The sequence below is a fragment of the Dryobates pubescens genome, chromosome 13 (assembly GCF_014839835.1).
Source record: "Dryobates pubescens isolate bDryPub1 chromosome 13, bDryPub1.pri, whole genome shotgun sequence".
In the NCBI taxonomy this organism is placed as follows: Eukaryota; Metazoa; Chordata; class Aves; order Piciformes; family Picidae; genus Dryobates; species Dryobates pubescens.
This window is the reverse complement of record NC_071624.1, coordinates 9,878,441-9,897,705: the sequence shown is the minus strand read 5'-3', so window position 1 is coordinate 9,897,705 and position 19,265 is coordinate 9,878,441. Positions and strand designations below refer to the sequence as shown.

At 42.4% G+C, this 19,265-nt stretch overlaps 1 protein-coding gene across 1 annotated transcript in view; it reads left to right on the top strand.

Annotated features, from left to right (window-relative positions):
• Positions 1–19,265, top strand: part of LPP (LIM domain containing preferred translocation partner in lipoma) — a 347,427-nt gene that overhangs the window by 223,178 nt on the left and 104,984 nt on the right. The window lies entirely within an intron of this gene.

Sequence of the window (19,265 nt, the reverse complement as noted above, 5' to 3'; positions counted from 1 at the left end):
GTGGCCAAGCCCGGGTAGGGAGGCAGTGAAACCATCACTGCCCAAGCCCACTGTGACACATTTCAGCACAACTCTGCTCTCCAGCTTGTGGTTACTCACAGGGAAAGGGGAAAATGCTTCTGACACAAACCAGAAAATCTGTCCTTTTGGCATTTCCTTCACTAGCAGTGCACAGACTGTTTTCCCTGGCTTCCAGATTTCCTGACAGTGGGAACTTTTGAAGGCAAAGATGTTTCTTCAGGCAGTTTAGAGGGGGCAATAAATTAGAAAACTCTTTGAAATATTATCTTTTTCTCTTTTCTTCCCCTTCCTTACCGAGAAGCTAGAAGTGGAGAGAGAAGTAATACGCTCTCAGCTCTGAATGTACTTGAAACAGAGCTTTAGACTGGAAAGTTGTGAAAGACACAGAATTTGCACATGGCCTTGACTGGTGTAAATCATTGTGGTTCCAGCGGAGTTACTGAGGAATTGCTGAGGTACAGCAGATCCATATTTAGACTTGTATAGATACAAGTAGGTTTATATATATAAAAAATTTAAATTATTTCAGTCAGCATCTCTATGGAAACGCAAATCATCTCGAACCACCAGCAGCACAAGCCTGTTAGTCTCATTTGCATTACAAAGCTGGAGGGACAATTTCATTTAGCTCAAGTTTGGGGTTTCACTTATGTATATACGTATGTATTTTTGTGTGCGCACGTGTGACACTTGCAGATACACATGCAGAAGTACTTCTTATCTCTCTCTGTAATTTCAGTTCTTCTGCAAAACAGAGCATTACCTGCTTGCTGATAGATTCCTCCAGAACTTCCATTCCTTTCCAGCTTGATAAATATCTATGCTATTACCTATTTCACTTTTGAGCTTCCAGCTCTTCTGTAACATACTGGTAGCAGTCTCTGTTTGATTGCTGCTTCGGAACACGCATAGTTTAATTGGTGAAGAACCGAGGGTGATCTTGCAGGCTAACAGAGAAGACTCAATAATAAAACACTGTCTGCTTTGCCAGTGAAGCAGTGTTGTCCTGGTTTACCACATGCTGTTCTCTTCCTTTGCAGACTAATTCATTCATAAAATCAACTTTTGGAATGATTTTATTTAAAGGGAGAAAAAAAATGAAGGCTATGTTAGAGCCTGGTATTTGATTGGGAGAATTGCAGTATGACTTTGTGGGCTACAGTGTGAATTTTAACATATTTTCCTACACACAACTGGCTTCTGTATTTTGTAGTGTTTTGCTTTTTCAGTATTGATTTGAGGCCTTTCACTTACAGAAACTGATTTGAGAAATGAGAGTAAGAAGCAAGCATTAATGCATCACACACAAAATGCAAGAAGACCTGTAGAAATTTTTCTTCTTGCAAGGAAGTGATCTTAAAATATAAAGCTATTTCAAAATGTATTCCAAAAAGTGCAATTCTTAATTCTGAGTGCACTTTGTGTGCAAAATACTAAGGATGTCGTAACAAATCCACCTCAGATTAGGAGTTTGTGGTCTTTAATACATACCGTGATCCATCACTGTGAAAGGTTTTTTGGGTGTGGAGGTTTTTTTAATTGAATTGGTTTAGGAGGTTTAAAGGGTTTGAAACAAAATGTTTATGTTTTGCATTCTGGCTAGGAAGAGGTTCATGGTATTGTGGCTCTGTGTTTTTTTGCTGCTTACTAATCACGTTGAAGTCGCTGCTGATCCAAAATAAATCTGGATTGGTATGAGAACAGCTAATAATCTGTACTGGTTCTTAAGGCTCACTGAGAACAATGATTTTTACTCATACACAATGCTTTGTTGCACTCTGTCCTTGAGCCAGCTATGGAAGTGAGAGTCATGCATGTGAAACCTCTGTGTGTTTTAGTCTTTTGTAGCACCCCGTCTAGCATTAATGCCCAAGCCCTAGCTAGGCAATGAATTGGTGGAGTGCTTGTCCTCATTTAAACCTTCACGTGCTTCAAAGGCATTCCTGGCCAAAAACCTCAGGAGCTTTCCCCTCTGAGTGGTAGGTGGTGGGTATTTCTGTAAGAGAAGCAGCAGAATTGTCATGAGACCATGACAGAAACATGTGACACGACCAGCTACTCTTGTGCTTTTTGCCAGTGGTGCTGTGCCCACTAGGACCAAGTCAAAAGTCTAAAGCTTCTCTCTTAACTTTTCCTCTCCTGAAGGCCAGAGAGCACAAGACCAGGGTGGCTCATTACATATGCTGGTTTCTGGCACCAAGATGTCCACAGTAGAAAATAAAAATTGCAAAGCCAGTTTCTGACATGGAGATTGCCTGCAAGTTTGCCCTGTAGCCAAAACAGAGTTGACAAAACTCCCACATCTGACCAGCTCAGCTATCATCAAATATTTCTGTGCTGAACTGGTTAAGACACTGAATACCTTTTGAGAGCTCTGCTATGTCCACGTAGGTCTGGGTCCTTTCACTGGTTCTAGTTAGTGCTTTGACATGTCTCCCTGATGATTTTGTGGACCATTCAGGGACCTCATGTGACTCCTGAGGTATTTGAGAGGTAGCATCCATAGACACCTGAGAAGACTGTTCTTCCTAGATCCCTTATATTCTCTTTCCTCCTTCTGAACACACTTCCAGGTCTGAGAACCACATTCCTTTGTAAAGGTGTCTGCACATTTTCAGCATCCATGATGGATGCTACTGAAGTCACTTGTGAATAGCTTCTGGCTTTGGTCCACAGTGGTGGAAACCGTAACAAAAAAATTCAACTTTGGGACATGGTTTAATGCTCATGGTGGTGTTAGGTCAGTGGTTGGACTCAATGATCTTTAGAAGTTTTTTCCAACCAGATCAATTCTATGATCCTTGAGAGCTGTCTGCCAGTTTGGGGAGGATGGAAGCATCTTGTAGCTCAGATTTAGAGCAGCACCCAAATTCATGTTTCTTTGCTGCGTAATTGCTGGAACAACTAAGAGAGCAATGTCCCTTTGGTAGCTGTGTCTGTTCTTTCTGGCATGGCACAAGTGTACAGGTTCCCTAGCCTGGTTAGCTCAGCCATGAGTCCCATTGTCCTTTTCTACACCTGTATGGAGCATGACCACCCCGTCAGACAGCTCCTCAGTGTTGTGCACTGTCCTAGGTGAGTGCCATGGAAATGATGTGAGGAGACAGCTGGAAATCGGGAGGTCAAATCAACAAAGCAGCTTATGCTTTTTGCATGGTTTAGGTGGTGGTGGCAGCTCATGGTTAGCAGACCTCAACCACTGTTTCATTTCTGCACTGCTGGAAGTGGTGGTTTTCTGCTGCCTGCTGCAACCAGCACTGACACAGCCTCACAAAACTTGCAGTGCCCTAAAGGGGACTGTGACTGCTCACTGGTTTCTCATTTTACACAGCTTTTGCTGTTTTTTCCCCCATGTTAATACCTGTGATGGAGATGTTCATTTGGAAGCTTCATCTTTGCCTGAGAAACATCTGCTCAGCAGTGTCCTATGCTATGACTGATGCACTTCTCTTGTACTGGTTTAATAGTTTTTACAGTCTGCCATCACTCACATAAAGTAGATACCTCCGGCACTTGCGTTTGAATGGAGACTAATGCTCTGGCTCTTTGCTGTTGATCTAGCAACTAGGAATTCTTTGTTCTCTGCAGATGAATAAATGCAATCTGCCAGATTCCTTCCTGCTGTCACAGGGATGTGTTCTTTCTTAGTGTTTCATCTTGCTTGTGGAGAAAGGCAGGCAGCTTGCTGTATACTGCCTGAGTATACTGTATACCCCCCTGAGTGTCTTCACCCCCAGAATATATCTCCACCCAAGTGTCCTCTTCCTAAAGTCATGTATTGAAAATTTTCACTGGGTGGGAGTCAAAATGTGTAAAATGATGGCTGAGGGTGCTGGGTTTTTTTGTGGCTCTGGGCAAGTAGCTTCCCATAGTTTTAAAATGCTCAAATAAACCAAACCCAAATAAAATTATAAAGGCTTATTTGAAATGTTCTACTTTGGCATGTAAAGAATGTTTTTAAAAGACAGAAGCTCGTGTAAAATGAAATAAAAAGTGAAATTCCAAAATTCAGAATAGAATTTGTGATTTCAATGTGACATTTCAAAATCTTCCAAGAAGATTCGGTTCCCTTCTAACCTGAGAATAGCGAGAAATGTCAAAATGTTGACATTCTTCACCAAACAGTAATACTGAGTTCTAACCAGCACTAGCTCTGTATCAGCTGCTGACTCTGTCATTGCTGCTGGGTGGATTAAATTAAATGCTGTTGCCTCTCTTAAAACGAGGAGGAGAGGAAGAAGGCAGTGGTGTCTGACAGCGAGACGAGAAGCTCACAGTTAGGGCTTGGTGGTAGTCTGTGGCATTACAAATGTTGCTTTCCTCTTCAAGGGATTATAAATCTCTGCACCAAAATCTCTATGGATTCCTTAAGGATTTTTCAGGTGACAAGGTGCTGGCAAGAGGTGCCAAGACATGTTTTCAGAATGGTGTCTTTGTCCTGACTGCAGGAATCTGACACAGTCTGGTTCATACCCTCAACTTTTAAAAGTGCCCAATTCTTAGCTTGGAATGTGTTCAGCATTTTCATTGCAGAACTTGACTGTTTGTTCTTTGTATTATACTTTTATTATTTAAGCAAAGGACTTATACTAACAGGAACCAGATGATGACAGAGCAATTAATCAGACTTGTCTCTTAGGAGTCACATATTTGAGTTGTTTTCCTGAAACAGAGAAGCAAGGAGTTGCCAAACAATTACCTTGAAGTTAAAGATAACAGCGAGCCTGCAGTTATGGGAGTAAGTCAGGTCAGCATATACTGAGAAAGCAACTTAAATTTACAACTTCAGGATGCAGCTTTTGCAGCTTTAGCCTTTAGCCAGCCACAATGGGTTAGCAATATAAGAGGAATAATTGAGAAAGAGGCTTTTGACATAATACCTGGATGTTCTTTCTTGCTCCTTCTTAAAATAAGCTGAGGACAATGCCTTCATACATGACAAGGCATGGGGCAACCTTGAAGTTAATTAAGGGCTCTGCTTCTGTACTGTTTAACTCTTGATAACCAAGTGTCTACCTTGGCAGATACTGCCAGATGATGTTGCAGTCTAACAGCTAAGAATTTTGTATCTGAGGCCATGAAATGTAGTAAGCATGTATTTACCTATAGGTGGAAGGGAACATCTGATGAGGGGGAGCTGTCTAATTTTTGAGCAATGATGCTTACCTGAACCCTGAGGCCAGCCGATCTTAGGTCTCTAAATGGGCAACCTGGTCTGCAGCATGATGAGGTAAGGATGGTTGGCTTTGCTACTGGTTTACAGCTTTCAGTTCAAAAAGTAGCACCCATAAAAGAGAGTGCCACTTAATTAACTTTTAGGCATACTCTAGATGTTGTGTATAATGGTGTTACTGATTACTGGAGGAGCTGTTTCCCTCTGTTTTAAAGCACACTCAGTCCAATCACACTATAATTCTTCCAAAGCCAAAGCATCAGGGCATGTGGTAAAGCTATTCTTCTGTCGAATAACCTCTGAGGTGTCATTGCAATGAGGAGAGGACATGAATGGATAGGGAAACTTGCCCAGACTTAGGCACCGATCGATGAGGAGAGCTGAGGAGAAAGAGGAGATGTGAAGCATCTTCGTGTTGCTGAACAGCACTTTTGTTTGTGGTAAAAAGGGCTCAGGCTTCCCTGTTGTTGTGAAATTCTTGGGACTTACGACGCCAATGGTGAATGCTAGTATCAAGACAAGGAACTGCTCATGTTGTGGTGATGCTTTGGGTGATGGGATATTTGGCTGTGTCTTTTGGAGTGGACCATCCTGCATTTGAATGATTTTCACACTAACCTCTATGAAGCGTATTTGTGGGTTTGATCACAGAATCAGAATCACAGAATTTCAGGGGATGGAAGGGACCTTGAAAGATCATCTAGTCCAACCCCCCCTGCCAGAGCAGGAACATCTACACCTCATTACACAGGAGTGCATCCAGGCGAGTTTTGAATATCTCCAGGGAGGGAGACTCCACAATCTCCTCGGGCAGCCTGTTCCAGTGTTCTGTCACCCTCACAGTGAAACTTGCTGTGCCTCAACTTCCACCCATTGCCTCTTGTCCTGTCATCGGGCACCACCAAGAGCCTGGCCCCATCCTCTTGGGACTCACCCGTTACGTTGGAGGTGTTCAAGAGGGGATTGGATGTGGCACTTGGTGCCACAACTTAGTAGTCATGAGGTCTTGGGGAACAGGTTGGACTTGATGATCTTTGAGGTCTTTTCCAACCTTATTGATTCTATGATTCTATTTATAAACATTGATGAGGTCACCTCTCAGTCTCCTCCTCTCCAAGCCAAAGAGCCCAGCTCCCTCAGTCTCTCCTCATACATCCAGTTCTTAATGGCACACGTACAGTGATGGTTCATTACTAAAGTACCACTTTGTGCAGGGTGCTTTCCACAGTTTAAAAGATGATGCATTTCTCCATTGATAGGCATGGCTGTCCACAAGTAGACTCTTGAGCCTAGTATTTCTGTGAGCATGTAAGTTAGAAAATGGTTGTGGTTCTAAGTGAGCAGCACAAGCCATGTAGGATTCCACCTTAAACAATTATTCAGTTATAAAGAGTAGAAAGTAGTTCATAATGGCTGATATAATATTTTTTCCCCTCCAAGAGTAATGGTAAGAAATGGTTGGTAATATGTGGTTACATTTACTGATATAAATGTTCTGGTACTAAACTACTGGGCTTCCTGTTAAGATTTACATCTGAGTAACTATAAGGAGATACAATATAGTAAAAGAAATAGCAGCCTTTGTTTGAAAAAAGAAAAAAGGTTTGGTTTTGGTTTACTTTTTTTTTAAAGAAGAGATTTCCTATCACAAGCTGAAGGAACTCCTGCAAGGCAAACAGAATCTGCAATTATACTGACAGTTTTGTTCTTAAATGAAAATAATGGTGAATTATAAAGCCCTAAAATTGTTTTCGCAACAATATTTTGTTTTTATAACTCATACTATTTCATTTAGTAGCTGCCTGGCTCCAGAACAAGTTATATAACATGGTATTATGAATCCAGTGACTCTGAACTTTCTGTCTAGGGAATTAATTTAAGGGCTCTAAACTTTCCAATCACATTTTCTTTTTTTGTTCCAGATGCAGTGTATTCTCTCTGAAAAAAACAAATAGCAGATGAACTGCATCTTGCTTGTAACAGAGTAGTATTCATATGCCTCTTTACCCATGCTTAATAGGGCAGTGACTTAGTGTTACATGGATCCTCAAAATAACCCAGATGGAAATGTGCTGTCTAAAATCAGCTACATAAAACAAATTAGAAGAGTGGGGCTGCTGTGTGTTAGCTGATCAATCTAGCATTAGCGAGGATTTTCCACACTGTTGTTTAGCACCAGCACAGACAGATGAATTATTATTACTGTCAGTGTCACTCATCCCTCCCCCCAATTAAATCTTTTTCTAAGCAAACAAACAAAATTTCCTCAAATGAATTGGCAGTAACTTAAACTGACTCATTAGGATTACTTTAGTCATCCGCAAAATGGAACAACACCTGAGCTATAATACAGCAGATCAGATATAATGATTTTCATCCCTTTGCCTAGTTAGACTCTATTTTATCAACACCTGAAGGATATTTTTTCAGTGGTTTCCTTCAGTTTTGTAAGAACTGGTCCCTCATTAAATGAATCACCTTCTTTTCTGTTGGTGCTGTGAGAGAGCTTGAGTTGAAAACTGCTGGATTTTTCATGGAAAAAACCAGCATAAATGGGCAAGGAAGCTCCTGCTGTGTATGTCAACGATGAATTCCTTCTTCTAGACTGTCACCCAGAAGCCCAGCGGGCTTTATTTTTCAGTCTAAGTCAGACAACAGAGGAAATCTCCATGAAGAAGTGCCCTGCAACAATTGTACTCTTGCAAACCTCAGTTTCATTTGCGTCTTGCAGACTTAAAAGTCTCAGGCAACTATGGTGTTCCCCTGGTCTGACGATCGGCGTCAGACTGCTGCCATGCACATCCTTCTCCAGCTTGAGTTAGAAGAAGGCTTTTCTGTTTCCTTTGCCACATCAAAGTCTGTCCTTTCTCCTATTAAGCAACAGGATCTCTCTTCCTGTGGGCTTCCTCCTAAGAACATGCTTTAGAAACACATCAATTCTTGCATGAGCTCATATGAATGCTTCAGTTAAAACTTTCTCCTGAACCCATTTCCTTGACAGCACTTCCTGTGATCTTGATTTTTCATGATTTCTGTGTGTTTCCACATGGGTTTTCCTGAGCTTGCTTTTCCTGATGCTTGCTCCCCAAGACATGCTTAAAGCCAGGGCTTTTGCTGCTGTTGAATTTCAACATCACTGAGCAAGAGGTAGATGAGTTTTTGTAGTAGACTTTAAGTACAGTGCAACAACAGAGTTGTATTACAGGCAAACTGTAGATAACAGAGAGTGTTGGAAATGCATGTGCTTGTGTTTGTTTCTGTTGAGACTGCTCACCAATAAATACATCCAAATATAGCTTTCAAATCTGAATTCAGCTTCCCACCCACCTTTCTTTACCCTTTCACCATCAGGTCACCTTCTGGTGAAGCACATACAGCACAGCAATTAAAGCCATATGTGTAATTAAAAGAAATTCAGCATAAATTCAAACAGCATGAAGATAAGAAAGGTAAAAGGATAAAGACAACTGCAAGCTCAGTTCTGTGTGACCTGCTTTTGAATAAACAACATTCTATTCCACAGTCAATTATCCAAAAAGTACAATGTGTTCTGTTGCCAAAAAAAGGTTGTCAGATAGAAGTGGTTAGTCAAAAGGACACATGCACTGGAGTGAACATTAGTCTATTGTATTCAGTATAATATTACAGAAACAGGACTGGTTTATTGCTGGCTTCTCTTTTTTGTTGTTGTTGTTTGTTTATTTGCTGGGGTTTTTTAAAAGACTTTTTTGACCACAGATGAGATTATGCAGCTTTTTTGTATTATTTCATAAGCATCTAATTGCAGGCTTCAGCAAGAGGTGCAGGCATTGCTAGGGAAATCAAATAAGGTATGCTCTGTGCAGCCCAATAATAAGGTTTCCAATACAAAAGTGGAAAAACAAGTCATTAGTTGCAACCATCGAACGGAAGAAGTCTAATGGGAGCCACAGGATAAACATTCCATTTTATTATGTCTTCGTTATATGTTTTGCAAGACTCCATGGTTATAAATTAAAATTGCTTTTTGCAGCAGTGACTGTAAAAAAGTTCAAAATCTGTAAATGTACCTATTATTTTTATTTATATCGCAGCAGGCTGCTAGCAAAATTAACTTCCCCCCCCACCCCCTCCCCTTCATCTTCTTTCCTCCTGTTTCTTAGTTAAAAGATGGAAAATGCATACAAATGCATATCTGCAGGCTAGACTCAGAAATGGCCTCCCCTCACTTTAATTTTAAATCGAGATGGCATCAATTGAAAGTGGGAGAGAAAAGGAGGGAAGGGGAATACAAACATCTCCGATAGAATTAACTTCTTCACCATCACACAAGATGGTGGGGTCTGGTGTTTGTTTAGAAATTTAAATTAAGGCTAGGGAAAACATCCAGAGCGTGTACTTTGACAGATGAAATGGGATTTGTACTTGAGGCCGTGTCGCTGACAAAGCAGAAGACTTTCCAGGGCTCTCCTCCAGTTGAACTGGCAGTCTTGAAGACCCTGATTATCAGCAGAAAAAGGCAGCGTTGGAGCAGGATTTTCCCGTGCTGTCTCCTGCCTTCTGAGCAGGCAGACGACGTGTTGCTGTGTGAAGGAATGTGTTCAACCCCTGACTCTCTGCTCCAGAGCCTTTTCTGAACCTTCCAGCAAAATAATTAAATTGTTTTTGTTTTTTTTTTAATTCGGCTTTTGGAACTCACTGCCCCAAGGTAATAGTGAGAGCAAGAGATTTGGGGAATGGAGGTCTGTGGTGGTTGGTAACATCTGTTTCTCCTTTTAGAAAGGATACAGAGGACATGCAGTTATAAACCCTCATCAGCCCTTCTGCATCCATTTAGGAGTTAATCATTAGCTGCTTCTCTGGAGGACAGGCTATCCCGTGCATGTACAGTGGATTGGTGGCTTTCACCTTGCAAATCCCAAGCATCAGCAAATTATTTCTGTGGTGTACTTCTCCCTGCTCTATGAAAGCCTGCTGTCAGAATCTTAAATTCATTATATGGGGCCTGCCCATCTAAGGGAGAAAAAGAAAATGGTATGTAAATTAAAAGAGGCAGAAAACTTAGGGACTTTTCCCTGCTCTTTCATATTAGCATTCCCCGTGGGCCATTGAAGGAGACAAGCTGAGGTGGTCTCGCTTGGGCTGGGAATTCCCGCTGCAGGGAGGGCAGAGATTCTTGAGCATCTTTCTCCAGGCATTGGACTGGAAGAGCCTCCAGGCAGAGACAACAGCACATTGCTAGGTTGGATCAGATTTGAACAAAAGATCACATGTGCTTCTGAGTCTACAGAGTGCTGCTACTGTTCTCTGCAGCCATTATTATTTTGCTAGTGTTGCTTAATAACCGTTCTAAATACTAGATAATGCCAAGAAGTCAATACCATGGGACCTAATTGTTTTTCTATCATCAGGAAGTTTAAACAAAAACCCAAAACCAACCAAAAAAACAAAAAAGTTGTTCAGTGCCAAGGGAGCTCCTTTAGTGTAGAAACCTGAAGTTTTCTACACAAGCTGAGTTCTTGCAAACTTTGCTTCCCACTGTGCTGACAGTTGCTGAGAAATTACTTTATTTCCCATTTTAGATGTAGGACAGTGACTCAGTATGCCCTGGAAATGCTATCATTCTAGCAATTTTTTCATGTAGTACCTTAGCTTAATGTCAGGGAGAAGGGTAGTTATGAGTCCAGACACTCTCAACGTCGGCCTTAGGTTCTAAAAATAAATGTTTGGTTAACTTTAGGTTGTCAACAACTTTTCTATTGCCACACATGCTAGAAAATGGAATAAGTGGCCTCGTGCAATTCCAGGCACACTTCTGTGGTCAACAGAAATATTGATTGAAAATTAAGTAGGTTGATAAGACAGATAGATGCTGCTCTTGCTATGAAGTGTATGCACCCTGCTGTATAGAAGTCTGGGAGCAGAATAGTTAACTGTTTACTAAGAAGAGCAAGTGTGGGTCTAGATGGGCCTTGCTAACCTGCCTTATTTCTCAAATGTCTCCTTTCTGGCTCTATGCTAAGTACTTCAACCTTTTTCCCTCGTAGTTTCCTCTGTAAAACGGGTATAATGTTTGCCTCCTGTATCACAGTGGGGGTTTTAAGACTTGATTGTCTGCAAAGTAGTTTTAAAGTCTATAAATGCAAAGTATTATACCTATTTTCTGTGTGAAAGGCAATTGAAATCATGTGCAGAGCTTCTCACAGCAGGCACAGTGGTTATTTGCAATGAAGGATATTTCTGTACCTTTGGATGGAAACGAAGGAAAGACCTCTCTTAAATCTGTGACTATTAGAAACAGTTAACTTTTAGCATTTATGTGGTGGTTTATGTTTTTCCAGCTCTCTTATGAATCTTAAACAAATTCTTCACAAAGCCTCAGAAAGGCATACCTCAGTGTCCTGCTCTTATGGTCATTTCCCCATACTTTACAGAAGGAGAAGGTAATTCAGCTGGGCTCATATGGGTAGCAGCCACATGGCTTTCTCCTCCATCGGTCTGCATCTTGATGCAATAACAGAAGGATAGCTTGGTTCCTGCACTGACGGGATAAAAAGGCTACCTCAGAGGTGCAGAATGAATGAATTAATCAAGTTGTATGGTTTTAAGGATGAGTTATCTTTAGGACAGTGAGGTATATCTGTGCTAGCATTGAGGAACAGTGCAGGATTCTGACCTTATTGAAGTCTAAGGGCTTTGGCAGGATTTAGGATGAATGTGACCCTCTCTCTCATCTGCTGAGTGTGTGCTTAGAGCAGGAATAAACAGTGCCTCGCCGTGGCATAAGTCACTGTTTTGTTTTGCTGCCAAGCATAGGGAAAGGCCACAGAGAGCATCCTGGGCTTTTCTGCTAGTGAAGCTTCTGCATGTTTTATGGTGAACCAGATGCAAAGAATATGGGGAATGAGGAAGAGGATAAATGTTACTGCCCGGTGTTTGGGATTGTTCAACCAGTTTCCTTTGGTGTTCAATCTGTGATGGCTCATCTGACATTTGGTGGCCATGTTATGCCCCATTCAGTTTTAAAAGGTTGTAAACCAAACTAATTTATGAAAGGATCTGTTTTGCAGTTTGAGTCAGGTTTATCTCTATACAGTAGTTCCAGCTGGGAATTCATGAGATGAAAAGTCATGAACGGAAACATGCAAGCATCCATAAAAATCATAACAGTCATGGCACCACATATATGAAGCCTGTAGAGAGAACATGTATGGAATAGTACTTTATCAATGGGTTTGATTTGTTCACGTGAGTTGTAATGTACAGGTTACTGGTTTGTGATACGTATATTGCACTAGTGTTATTGGTATATTTGTATTAGCTTAAGAGCAACTATGTTGATTTAATAGCAGCTGGGAGCGTAGATCAGAGGCTAACACAGTGTTTGTCATCTAGGGTTCTCAAGCAACAACTAGAGACCAAGTAAATCACAGAGTAGCCTCTTTTGTTTCTCCCTGCCCACCTTAAACATCCACACATTGAACCTAATTCTGATGTTCAAGTGGCTTAGCAGTTAGCTCCAGGGGAACTGACATCTTGGACTTGCTGGTATGTGGGAATATATACTAGCCTTAGCATTTTTCAATACTTTCTTTCCTGAGGCATTGATTCTGAGGGAACTGAGATTTTTACTTCCCATATAACAAATCATCCATGTGTGAGTTCTTGTAAAGAAGCAGGAAGAGGAATGTAGTAACAGAGCAGCTCAGGTAAATGACACTTCATGATGGTTACCCATTCATGTCAGGGGAGGTTTGCTATAGCTGTCAGAGTGGGATGTGTCTGACTGGGGCTATTTGTGCACAGATGCCACCAGTGATTTGGGACAGATAAGAAGGGACCAGGATGTTGAGACAGGTTGGTTGTGAACATGCATCCTTGCAGATACAAAGCAGAAGTAATGTTGAAAACTTGAACCATTTTTAGAGAGGTTTATTTCCTCCTAAACTTTCTTTCCAAGCCCTCTACTCCTGACTTTTCCCAGAAGGATTTCTCTGTGTCTTGCATCCTATTTTTCTTGGAGAGAGGTTTTTCCTGCTTCTCTTATGCTCTGCACAACAGGCAGCTGTTCACTCTTCCTCAGCAATGAATATACACAAGGTCTGTGTGCAAGGTTCAATATACAAAGTCCAGAGCATTGTGATGACAGTGAGCAAGGCAGTTATGCTGAGCTCTTGCTGAAGAGAGTTTATTGCTTATAGTTTCATATCAGCTCATATCTGCCTCAGCTGCTCTGCAGATGCCTTTCTTCCCTAGCACTGATTTTTCTCTTGAATTGCAGAAGGCTATGATTCCTCAGCAAAGGTGTGCAACATTCCTCAGTCCTGGGTTATTACCCCTGGATAGATCTAGACTGGCAGGAGCTCAGGATATTTGACTGCTGGAAAAATCATGAGGACTTGTAGATCAGAGGATTATAAGCAACCTGGCAACTGCCTGATGTACATTGAGTGTGGGGTTTGCTGTGGGATGTTAATAGCCACATGCATGTGCATGTATGTAGGCAGTTAACAGCTGGGTAACTGCACTTTTAGAGCTCTAACACATGTTCTTGGTGCTGACTGTTCACCTGCCATTACCCATGATGGTTCCTGCTTTTATGTCTCCTATCCAAGAAGTTCAAAATACTTGAATGCTGAGAACTGTAGATTACTGCCTTCAGCTAAACCTGGGCAATGAGTTGTTTCCAGCCAAAAGGTGGGTTAGTTTAAGTGGCCTAATCAAAGAATTTACCAGCTTGATTTGATGGCTTGGCCCTTCTATTACCTTCCTATTCCCCAAGGGTTACTGTGGATGAGCTGTTCCACACAAATTTCCCAGGTATGTGCAATCCAGGCAGCTCATTCTGTTTTCATAGGACACTGGTGGGGATTGCTGAATTTGATCCAAGGGCAGAGGCCTGTGCAAGCAGTGAGAGGTGGTAAGAATGCCTCTGAAAAGCTTGCTTGGGTGAATTAATGTGCCCAGGTCCAAAGGGCGAGTTGATGCTGAGGTGAGGAAGTGAACCCAGAGGTATTGACATGCAGTGGTCTGTGCTTCCTCATAAAAGGAGAAGTTGTGATGACACCTGTTGGGTCTGAGAGTTGCTGTGTGAGGCCATTCAAACCACCAAATCCAAGTTTCAGTGGGTCTTTCAGTTTTTCTCTGTTCCTGCTGCACTGAGTTCCCACAGAGAAGTTCTGAGGGAAGAGGGTATGTCTAAATGTCACCTTGGGAGCTACTGAGCACCACAGGTGAGCCTAGGCTGGAAGCCAGAGCTGAAATGCCTTTCAAGTGATACTACAGAATGACATTGCCTCGGTGGCTGGGATGTGCAGGCTTGGGGCAGCAAGCAGAACAAACACAGATGGGTTGGTTGGTTTGTTTGTGTTTGCACATCAGAGTGCAGCTACCTTGTCCACTTGTTTCAGAGCATGAGGGAAAGGGGACAGCCAGTGGTTACTGGCTACCTTCAGTAAAATGTAATCTCAATTAATCATAGTGATGTCCACACATGTAAGTGCAGATCTTATCTTGTCTTAATCCAAAAACTAGGGCAGCTGATGGAGTTGAGCCCAAAATTCCTCCTGTGGATGGCACTGAGGGAGCAAATCTCAAGAAAAGCAAACCTCAAGAAAGGCTTTAAGTGTAGCTCAAGGCAGTCAATGCTGCTTGATTGATCTCTCCCTCCTCACAGCACAATACACATTAAAACTTGCTGATTCATGAATGTACATGTTCCCTACTTCTCACTCTACGTGTCTCTCTCACTTTCATCTTCTAACATATAAGAATGAATTGAAGCCACTGACTGGCTTCTGTCTAAAGCATTGACCACCTTGCAGCATTGACCTTCAGCATGTCTCTCTCTTGCTATTTGTATTACAACATGAATATGTTTTAACCTAGAAGAGGCAGGTCAAGACCAGGGCCAGGCTTCCATCTGTCTGATGAACTGTAGACCCAGCAGTGTTCATCCTGGTTTATTTCTTGTAGCAATGAGTTCCATTGCTGTTTCCTTTCCTATTTCCTCAGTACCCTGATCTGTAATACCTGCAGTGCTTCCTTTTTTCACAGTTTTTCTGGAATGTGAGAGACTTGTAGGCTCACCAGTTTCTGCAGCCTCATATATAGTGGAAGACCCCTGCATCTATCCATTGGTCTCTTTGTCTGTGCGCCACATATATCAGTCAGCATTTTGGGAGACCTGCTATTTTCCCAGCAGTACATGAGCTGTTTTGATCCCAGTGTTTGCTTTGGAGAGTTTCCTATTGTCACTCAGTGGCGAGGGAGCTGCTGGCTTTCTTGAGCACTTGTTCGCCTGTGCTGGGACGCTAGCACTTCTGCAGCTGGGGCCATTGATCTGCATGTACTTGCCATATTGTTTGCTCTTATCTCGCCGCATGTCCTCCAGTTACACTGTCCTGGAGGAGGACAAGATGTACAGTACACTGTGAGATGGCACAAAGAGGCTTTGCTCCTGTGCCAGAAGACTTCATCTTGCCCCTTTAGCAAATGTTTAATGTTCACAGGAATGTCCAGAGCACTCTCTTTGTTCTCAGTGAAACAGGGCCTGGCTCTGAGCAGTTGCAAATAGCCACTCACTGCCTTGCACATGAGACTGTGTGTGATGTGAACACGTGGCTGCTTTCACATAGGTACTCCCTCCATATGAGTGGGGTCCTTGATGCCAAATCACCTTTGAGCCACAAAGCACTTAGTGATCCCAAGAACAGCTCTCTGACAAACTGAGACAAATCCACCTTTCAAAATTTAACTAATGCAATGCAATGACTCAGAAACATCAAGAGATTTTTGTTTGTTTGTTTGTTTTGAACCACAAATGCTTCTGTTTGAGGTTTACCTAAGGTCAAGCTGCAAACTATAGAGCCTAATTTTGACTATGCTGATAATAATAATAATAAACCAGGTTGGAAGAGACCTTAAAGATCATCATGTCCAACCCCTCAACCAATCCAACCCACCTAAACAACTAACCCATGGCACCAAGCACCCCATCAAGTCTCCTCCTGAACACCTCCAATGATGATGACTCCACCACCTCCCCGGGCAGCCCATTCCAATGGGCAATCACTCTCTCTGTATAGAGCTTCTTCCTAACATTTAACCTAAACCTCCCCTGGCACAGCCTGAGATGTTTGGGGCTTAGCTCATTTATAAGGCGGCCAGTCCTTAACTGGGATGCATAATCAGATTTGAACTTTACCTCAGAAGCAAGAACTGATCTGTAACTTCTGTAGTTCTGCATTTTCTGTAAAGTACTTATTTATAGCCAACATTACACTGCCACATGACTGGTAAACAAGTAAGGCCTAAAAGTAAACACCATAAAATAGGAAAGTTTTAGACAGGATTTACATCATCAAAGTTTTCCTGAATATTTTCAACTGTTATCTTTCATACAGTGTTGTCATCATCTTGTTTGTTGTTGTTTTGATTTTTTTTGTTGTTAATTTGGGGGGTTTTGGTGGTTTTTATTTCATTTGACTCTACAGATTTCTTTTACTGTGAGCTACACACCATGTTTTGCTGGTGTTAAGTGTCAGGGGAATATGCGCATCTGATTTGGAGGGAAATCCCTCTCAGGCATGGAGATAAAGCAAGGTTTGTGCAGTGGGTGCAAATGAGCTTTGTTTGCACCTTTTGTACTATGGGTATAATGTTTTATGTAGGGAGAGATGGTGCTTGTTTCTAGTGCAAAGCCAGTTGTTGATCCTCCTAAACTGAGCAAAAGTATCTGAAAAGAAGCTGAAAATCCCAGGAAGAAAATAAAGAAGGATTTTTTTTGGGACATGTTCCATCTTGGACTGGGGAATATAACTCTTACTTTTTGTATCTTTACATGCAATCTTGCCAACATTTCTTGCAACCTCGTAGCTCTCTGTCTTCATTGCTGCTTTGCTTATTTTGACTTGTGATCATCTCAGCTCCATTAATAACAACTAACCCCTTTCATCACTCTGTCACTCTGTTTATTTAGAGGTTGACCTTTTGAGTGTTTGCACTAACAGTTTCTCTTTGTGAAATGTTCAGCCGCCAAAAATAAGTTCCAAGAAAGGGAATGTTATTTTTCAGTCACATACTTGCAGCATTCAGGGGATGTGCTGGCACACCTGCTTTTCAGAAGGAGCAGGCCCAGTTGCTCTTGCTGTTTTGGGATGCCTGGAACTCAGGAGACGTGCCCTGTAATGAATGTTAGCAATTGTGATTTGGCCTGGAGGGCAGCACTAGGATGTATTTGCAGCAGTGATCGCAAGGGGGTCAAGAACTTTGTTGTGCATCCTCTTTGAAAAATTCCCTCTCAGGGAAGCATTACTGAACAGGGTTTCTCCAGCATTCTCTAGCATTTGTGGGGCTGGCTAAGAGACAGATCCTGCAGAAACTGCAGCGTGTAGAAGAACAAGAGAAATACTGATTCTGGAATACAGAATTAACCAGGCTGGAAAAGACCTTTGAGATCGTCAAGTTCAACCTATCACCCAACCCCATCTAATCAACTAAACCATGGCACGAAGCGCCCCATCCAGTCTCTTTAAACACCTCCCGTGATGGTGACTCCACCACCTCCCTGGGCAGCCCATTCCAATGGACAATCTTTCTATGAAGAACTTCTTCCTAACATCCAGCCTAAACCTCCCCTGGCACAGCTTGAGACTGTGTCCTCTTGTTCTGGTGCTGGCCGCCCGGGGGAAGAAACCAACCCCCACCTGGCTACAACCTCCCTTCAGGTAGTTGTAGACAGCAATAAGATCTCCCCTGAGCCTCCTCTTCTCCAGGCTAAGCAACCCCAGTTTCCTCAGCCTCTCCTCATAGGGCTTGTGCTCCAAACCCCTCCCCAGCTTTGTTGCTTCTTACAGCACCTGAAATGTAAATAAAAGGCAGAGGGGTGTTGCATGTGGAAGAGCCTGCGTATTTCCAGTTTCCTCCAATCCTTGGCTGTATTCAGAATTGAACTGTAGATGTGTCAACAGGATAGTGAGGGTTTGGTTTAGCAGTCATTGCAGAGGTGAACCACTGATAAAATTTTAGCAGGAAAAGTAGAAACTGTGAGCAGAGTAGAGGAGGAAGCACTGAAAAAGCAGAAAAGCCCAGCTCTGCTGAGAGCAGACCAAAGCTGAAGAACGGAAGACCCAGAGAAAGCAGGGCACTAAGGATTCATGTCTAGTACAAACAAAAGCAGCTTTGAAACAGCTCTTGCACAGGACAGTATTTAGGTACCCCAGTGCTTGGAATCAAGCTAGAATGACTCTGGACTGTTTTGGACAGAGCTTTAGAGTGTGACGCCTCTGCTATGTGTGAAAGAAACAAGAAACTACAGGGAAATGACTGCAAACTCCCTTGTCAAAAGCTCTGAGAAATCTTCCTGTCTTTGTCTTTTCCAAACTTACCATGTCAACCTGAGACGTTGGTATTCTTCAATCTGTTACAAAACACAGCACATGTGCAAGCTGCTGAGCTGCTGTTCAGTGAAGCATAGTTTCCTATTGCCTGCGAGACAGTTTTTGCAGACATGAGGTTTGCACTTCGATTTGGTTACTAGAGCCTAGCCCTTGAGTCTGCAAGGTTTTCAAGTGAGGGACAATCCTTCTGTTATTTCTGCTCCCCATTTAGCAAGCCCATTGAATTTACTAAGACTAATCAGATGAAAACCATGGTCAGATTCCACCTCTTTGACCCCAAGAAGAGCTATGAGAAATTAGTCTTTGCGGTATGTGGTGTCACTGTTCAGCTGCACTGTCACCTGCATGGTTGTAACCACACAGTGCAGGAAACAGCAATGCATTAAAAAGAGAAAACATGCTGCTCCCATCACAGTCATTTCAGGCTCAAAGCCTGGTCTGGCCATGTCCTCTGGTGCGTAACAGCTTTCACTGGCTGTGGGTTCTGGCACTTGCCTCATGCTGAGGTTTCTCAACATTCAACCTGTTAGGAGCCATGTTTTGTTTAAGTCCAGTAGGATTTTTAGCTGGCTAGGTTGCTCATGCTGAAATATGTAAGTACTGTGCCTTGCAGGACCCTGTGATCCATCTGCAAGAGCAAATAACCTCCTGGGTATCACTTGCCCAATCCTCGAGCCTAGATATGTCCAGGC